At 37.0% G+C, this 7,386-nt stretch overlaps 1 pseudogene; it reads right to left on the bottom strand.

Annotated features, from left to right (window-relative positions):
* Nucleotides 1-2,094: 2,094 nt before the first annotated feature.
* The window catches only part of LOC115852880 (3-ketoacyl-CoA thiolase, mitochondrial pseudogene), a 39,020-nt pseudogene continuing 33,728 nt past the window's right edge, over nucleotides 2,095-7,386 (bottom strand).

Raw genomic sequence — 7,386 nt, 5'->3', positions numbered from 1 at the left:
CAGCTGTTGCTATAAGGTGATGTTGCTAAAGAATCCCAAAATAGAACAAGGCAAATACCATCACTACAAGGTTTCCACTGTTTTGGAGATATCCAGCTGGAAACTTAATTGTAATTTAAACAGAGAATGCAGAAACAGCTTTCTTGCATCTATTCACCATAGTTTTATTGAATTGGATAATTTAATCAATAAGTCACAATACTCTCTAGTGCTGTGCTATGTAAAATTCTGGGAGCAGAGAAATTTGATCTTTGCTGCCTATTTCTTCCATCTTCCTGTATTGCATTCCTCTAGGATTTAGGTAATATATCTCCCATTTTAATTAAGTCTTTATACACATGCAATCTATTTTCTGTTCTTTGTGTTAGCACCCTACCTCCAAAAACCGCCAGGAACACCGCTGTGTTTATTCTTGTTTGCAGCATTAGGGCATACATACAGTGAAATGTGAGGTGTCTTGGTAAGAAGGTGTATTAGAGTTCTCCAGAGAAAAGAGAACCAAAAGACTATATATATACACACAGGTATTCCTCGCTTTTTGAACGTTTGCTTTATGCCACTTTGTTTTTATGAAAGAGCTGTATTAGTACCTGTTTTCACTAACCAACAGAAATCTAAAGAGGTTTTTCACTTTTAGGAAAAAATTGCTTCTTTGCTTTAGGCCATTTCAACTTACAAACGTTTTCATAGGAACACTACTTTCAGAGAAAGAGAATGAGAGAGAGGGAGAGAGAAAGGGAGATATTTATTATAGGAACTGGCTCATGCAAGTTTTGAGGCCAAGACGTCCTACAACCTACCATCTGCAAGCTGGAGAACCAGCAGAGCCAGTGGTGTAATGCAGTCCAAGTCCAAAGATCTGAGAACCAGGAGGTTTGATCACTGAGGACAGGAGATGTCCCAGCTCAAGCAGAAAGAGAGCAAATTCATTCTTCCTCTGCCTTTGTGTTCTGTTCAGGGCCCTCAAAAGATTGGATAATGCCTTCCTACATTGGGGAGGGCCATCTGCTTTATTCAGTTCACCAATTCAAATGCTAATCTCTTCCAGAAACACCCTCACAGACACACCCAGAAGAATGTTTTACCAGCTAACTGGGCGTCCCTTAGCCTAGTCAAATTGACATGTAAAATTAATACCATCACAGTGGGTATTAAAAAGAAGCCTATTATACAAGTTAGGCTTTGGTTGAGTTGTTTGGAGGAGTGTTTAAGGAAGCAGTAGCTTGCACTGGATTGTATCCTATCAGGAGCAGGAAGCAATTCTATGATAGGGTATCTCAAAACATCTTATCCATGACAATGATACACCAGAGTGAGGCTAATCCTGTAATTATTGAAGAAACAGCCATTGCTCATATTAACCAGGGAAGGGTTATACTTGTGAAGCTGTGGGTTGGGTAGTGCTTTGTCTATGCTCAGCCATGATTAAGGAATGGTCTTGTTTTTGTCTTTATCCATAAAGATCAAAGAATGGTCTTATCTGAATTTGAGGTTCTGTGAAAAAGTTTATTTTCAGCAGGAGACGCGGAAACCTAGCTGTGAGTGCCAGGACAGCTTGAAGCAACACCAAGGCCTGGCTGAGAGTTACGAGGCCACAGCCTGCATGTCAGGGGCTTGCTCTTTCTCACTTGTTTCTATTAAAGAATGTTAATAGAATATTCCTTTGTAAAGTATAAAATGTAAAAAGAAAATCATAAGAAAATTTAAGAATTCCTCATAAAGGTATTTATTCATGGATTCATTCATCTATTTATTTTTGGAAATTAAGGCAACACATTCAATTTCCTTGCAATCATATGATCTAAAGCATGTGTGGTGGTCACTGGCCAGAATACGATTTTTTTAAGGCCTTCTATAATTAAACTTCAGTTCAGAAATACATCATATTTAGTGCAAATTGGAGAAAACTTATTTCTGGCCTGAGCTCTTAACTCATGATAAATACATCTTTACCTCATCAACCCTCGATCACACTCAATCACTGTTTCAGTGGCAGGGCATAGCCAGTTTTAGCAGCTTCTCTAAAGGTCCCCTGTTCTAATGTGGCCTGGCCAAGTAAAGTAACTGTGGGCCATGGTGGGCTCCTTTCTCTTCTCAGGCTGGGCTCTGCATGATGAGTGTCATAACTTGGCCAACTCCAATGCACGCTTATGCCCCTGCACATTTTCCACCTCCACATCTTAATTCATGAACCATGTGTGCAATAATGCTTGATCCAGATCCTCCCAATGGCTGATCCCAAGTAATGGCTCTTCCATTTAAATTGGTTATACCTGGGTCGAGATCCAAGCTCTTCTCAACTGTCAAGTACTGGGGAGGAAAAGCTCCCTTTACCTCTACCAAATCCACGTCCTTAGGACTCAGTCTTCTTTTCTTTAGTGCCCCATTGGAGGTAGGGACAAAACCAATATCTATGACAGAGATCACATCTAGATACAAAATAGCTCACAATTCTTGTCAGTGTAATGTTATGCTTTTTAGCAGCATCTTTACAAGCTATGAAAGCATCAGATACTTCTGGTACATTCCTTACACTGATGGTCCCTTCGTCCTTGAAAATTGGAGGAAGTTTATTTAACTGCTCCAGGCTCATTGGGACCAAACTGGCTCATGACTTGCATTGTTTTCCTGTCCTTGTCTTTACCTCAACTGGTACCATCTCATTATTAAAGTAGCCAGCATCTTTAGCAGCTTTCCATCTCTGCTCTGACTACAGGGTGTATTTGTTACATTTTTCTCTGCTAATTTTATGTTTTGCAGCAAGATTCTTTGCAGTAATTCCCATGGAGAGTTGGAGACGCTGCTCTGTTAATGCTGCTCGCAAAGAATCTTCCAGCTTGAGATCTGATCAAAACTTGGCTCTAAAATGCACGTTTCTGACACAGTAAGGAGCCATATTTTTGGCTGTTCCACACAAGACAACTTCAGCATCTTTAACACACATTTCCTGACATCCATTCACAATGGACAGGAAACCAGAGCCACAGAGTCTATTAACAGTGAGAGCTGAGGTCTCTTTCGGAACTCCCACATCAAACTGACGTGCCTTGCCAAGTATGCAGCATCTGAAGAGCTATTTGCCAGTTTATTATAAAGGATACAACTAAAGAACAGACAAATAGAAGAGATGCATAGCGCAAGATATGGGGAGGTGGGGTGTGGACCTTCCACACCCTCTGGGCACCCACCTGCCCCAGCACTTTCATTTGTTCACCAACTTGAAGCTCTGATGGGTTTATTCTTCATTCATAACAGAAGGATTTGCAAAAACAATGGAATTCATTTTTAATAGTAGAATTTTTGTTAATCAAATTCTGGAGAGGACAGTATCATTTGATGCAATGGGAGTTATAGGTAGAAGTTTTAATCTGCCTCTAAAAATTTGGCAAATATAAGGTTAATCTCCCCTGCCCTCCTAGTATTTGCACTTGAGATTTTCTTTATATTTAGTTTCTAAGTTAAAGGAATCCTGAATGAGAGGAATTGAAGACACATGTTTAAAATATAAAATTATAATTTTCAGTGCCATCACTATATTATATTTTAAAAGTTCTATGTCTTATGCTGCATTCATAATACTTCTATAGTATATAGTTTAAGAGCCATCTTATCTTACTCGATTGGAACAATTATTTGGTAAGTTAATTGAAAAGTAGGTTAAAGTAGGAACCATATACAAACAAAAAATGTACGCATACCTTAAAAATTTTATTTCAAGTTAAAACATACGCATGCACCTTATGATGTAGGGACAAAGCCTTTCTTTGAAAGTTAGTTTACTGATTTATTTTCCACATTTTGCATAAAAGACATCCTAAGGCCTCACACAACAACTAGCAATGGTTTCATTAGGTAAAGTAAGAAGGGCAGAAGGTGTGGAGCAAAAGAGAGGCACTTATTAGCCACAGTTATTCAGTTGGTATATTTTCAAAAGGGAATTGAAACCTTCAATTAATCTCAAAGATTATATGAAGACATATTAAGAGAGTTTCTGTATGTTCTATAAATAAAGTGGATACAGTCCACTTAATGAATAAGGCTTTTATATATTATCTGCAAGGGCTTATAATTATTTTTAAGTATTTTATAGCCTTATGTCATAAATCTTAGTGTCTATTCATTAGGTGGGTTTCTGTTGTTGTTGTTTGTTTATATATATATGTGTATATATGTCCCCTTTCCTTACTTAAGGTACCACTGAAAAGTATTTTGGGAAATTTAGAATAGAAAGCAGAATTCTCAACAGCAGGTCCATTTAGTTGGTTAAAATATGTTTATAACTAATCTTTTAAAATATATACTTGTAGAAATATAATTTTCAGACAATGTTCATCTATTATATATATATATATATATATATATTTCCCCCATAAACACCAATTATATGTTGACATCGATCCTACTTGTCAGCTATGCTGTCAGTCAAAACAGATCTGACTGCTCTGTAATGGCATTTGGCAGAAGTAAATGGAGATTAGGGGATAGAGAGATCAGTTCAGGCCTCCAGGACAATCTGTAGCTTTCAATTCCAGCCAATCAGTGACACCTGCATGTGGTAATCATTCTCCTTGGTTACAAGTGCTGGCAGAAACTAGAGACGTGTTTTTCAAGCTTAAGCAAAACGAGCTAAATATAAATGTGAAAATCCTCTTCATTGTAGAATTTTCATCTTCTTTTGAGGAAAAAAAAAGGACAAAAAACAGGGTTGTTTTATTCATATTTTCAATTATTTTGTAGTAAGGTCAATTAAGCTTAAACACACCAATGAAGGATAAGCATGTTCGGGATAATATTTATCTTCTTGGGCCCATGACAAGAATTCAAACTGCAGTCCAGTATCCAACATGGGACTTTAAACGGCTGTGCTGGTGCCCACTACACCAGTCTCCTTTTTAGTTACTTGTTAGAGCTGTGTGAACCTTTCATCTTGTGAAACTTGCCAACCTCAGGAATATTTTATGAGTTACCAGCTTTGCAACTTTTGTAGAATACATTCAAACATCACTTTTACGGGCAGCAGAACTGTAAAATGTCTCTCCAAAGATTAAAGAAAAGTATATAAAAAGGAAACTATGGAAAGAAAACTAGTAGCATTCTCCCATCATTTCCCAGCAAACTCTTGTTTTCTCTAACTTTAAATGAAGTCAGGCCTCGACTTAGGGGTCAGCAGACCATCCTTCTGAGGTTATCATTCTCAATTGAATCTGTCTCCAGAAAAGCAAAAACACTACAGGTAATAAGCTTCTTCCATTTTTTTTATTCAGGTATTTAACTGCCATTCTTGGGTAAAATAAGATATTACTTTATGATATAGTATTTTTCTTTTTCTTTTCTCCTCTTTTCCAACTAGTTATCCCTAATCTTTTAACAAATTCTCATATAAAAATGTAATATTTATTTAATAGATGATGAAATATGCCAAAGTTTTTTTTTTAATAAAGATCAAAGAGCTTGTAAGAAAGCCACACTGTTTTTCCAAATGTGAACAGTAGTGCATTGTTATAATGCCTGTGGAAACCCAGAAGGGCAGCTAGATGCTAGATCTGGTGAATAGGATAAGCCTGGATTTAGATCTTCAATTAAACCCTTTTGAAAATTTGACCTCAGAAAGATTAAAACTGATTTTGTAAGCAGATTTTGGGGAGCATACCTACACAGTTGGCCTTACTTATGGCAAAAAGAGGAAAACTAATAATTATAGAACACCTAGTACATTCCAGGGTCTCAGAGTCACAGATAGTTTTATTTGCTATCTTATATCCATTCTCCTTCTAGATATTATTTGAGGTCAGTTTTAGAGTCTCCATGGGAATTTGTCCTTGGGTTCTTTCAGAAGAGGAGCATGCATGAGACAAATCAAGCAAATATTGAATGGTGAAAATTCAGAACCTGTCTATTGAATGAATGTCAGAAAATTTGGAGAATTTATAAGTGGTAGTTCTTTTTTCTCCTGAACTAGAAATTTAGGAGCTACTGCCATCTTGCTACCAGAAAGAGAGTCTGAGGGTAGTTGTTCTTACTCACTGAAAACAAAGTCAAGATAAGATCAGAGAAAAACCAAGACCTAGAATATTGTTTAAGCCACTGCATCAAGCTTGATCAGAAGTCACTTCTATCCACGGACTTTTCAAAGGATCAAGCACTGGATATGAAAGCCACAGCACAGCCAACTGCACCATATTTGTAAACTACGTGGCCAGCAGAAGCAACAGCACCCAACACTTCCTACTCCCCACATAGCAGAGAAAGTTAGCTCTCCCAACTTGCCTCTGTTAGAGTACACAAGATTTTATCAGCATGTTGTTCTTGAAAGGGAAGTGTCAGTTGTTTTCTTTAGAAGAAGATGGAAAGAGAGAAATGAGTAATTGCTGCTCATCTTTCAGATATAATAACCAGTTAACATGAGGACACGATTCACTGCAATATGTCTCACACACTATGAGTGGCTCAAACTGGATAAAACCATGGCTTAAAGCAGAAAGATGAACTGAAGGCCCACCCAATCTATCCAATTTACTTTAAAGTAATTATTTATAATCCCTTTAAAAAAGATAAATCTGGAAAAAGCCTAAGCCAGACAGGATGCCAGGATAATAGGTATAAACCAGCACTGTCCTGCAAAGGAAATTATCAACAAAACAAAAAAGACAACCTACTGAATGGGAGAAAATGTTTGCTAATGATATGACCAATGAAGGGTTGATATCCAAAATATATGAACAACTCATACAAGTCAACATCAAGAAAACCCAGTCAACTCGATTAAAAAATGGGCAGAAGTCCTGAATTGACATTTTTTCAAAGAAAACATACAGATGGCCAACAGGCACATGAAAAGATGCTCCACATTGTTACTAATCAGAGAAATGAAAATTAAAACCACAATGAGATATCACCTCACACCTGTCAGAATGGCAATCATCAAAAAGACCACAAATAACAAATGTTGGAAAGGATGTGGAGAAAACACTTGTACATTGTTGGCGGGAATGTAAATTGGCATAGCCACTGTGAAAAACAGTATGGCAGTTTCTCAAAAAACTCAGAATAGAACTACCACATGACCCAGCAATTCCACTTCTGGGTATATATTTGAAAAATACAAAAACAGTAATCTGAAAATGTACATTCATCCCAGTGTTCATAGCAGCATTGTTTACAATCACCAAGGTATGGAAGCAACCTAAGTGTCAACAGATAAATGGATAAATAAGATGTGGTATATATGTATACAATGAATACTACTTAGCCATAAAAAAAGAATGAAATTTTGCCATTTGCAACAACATGAATGGACTTGGAGGATATTAGGCTAAGTGAAATAAGTCAGACAGAGAAAGCCAAATACTGTATGATATCACTTGTATGCAGATTCTAAAAAAGTAG

This window comes from Globicephala melas, chromosome 7 (assembly GCF_963455315.2).
Source record: "Globicephala melas chromosome 7, mGloMel1.2, whole genome shotgun sequence".
Taxonomy (NCBI): Eukaryota; Metazoa; Chordata; class Mammalia; order Artiodactyla; family Delphinidae; genus Globicephala; species Globicephala melas.
Note: the sequence above shows the minus strand (reverse complement) of the source record. Positions and strands in the feature narration are given on the sequence as shown.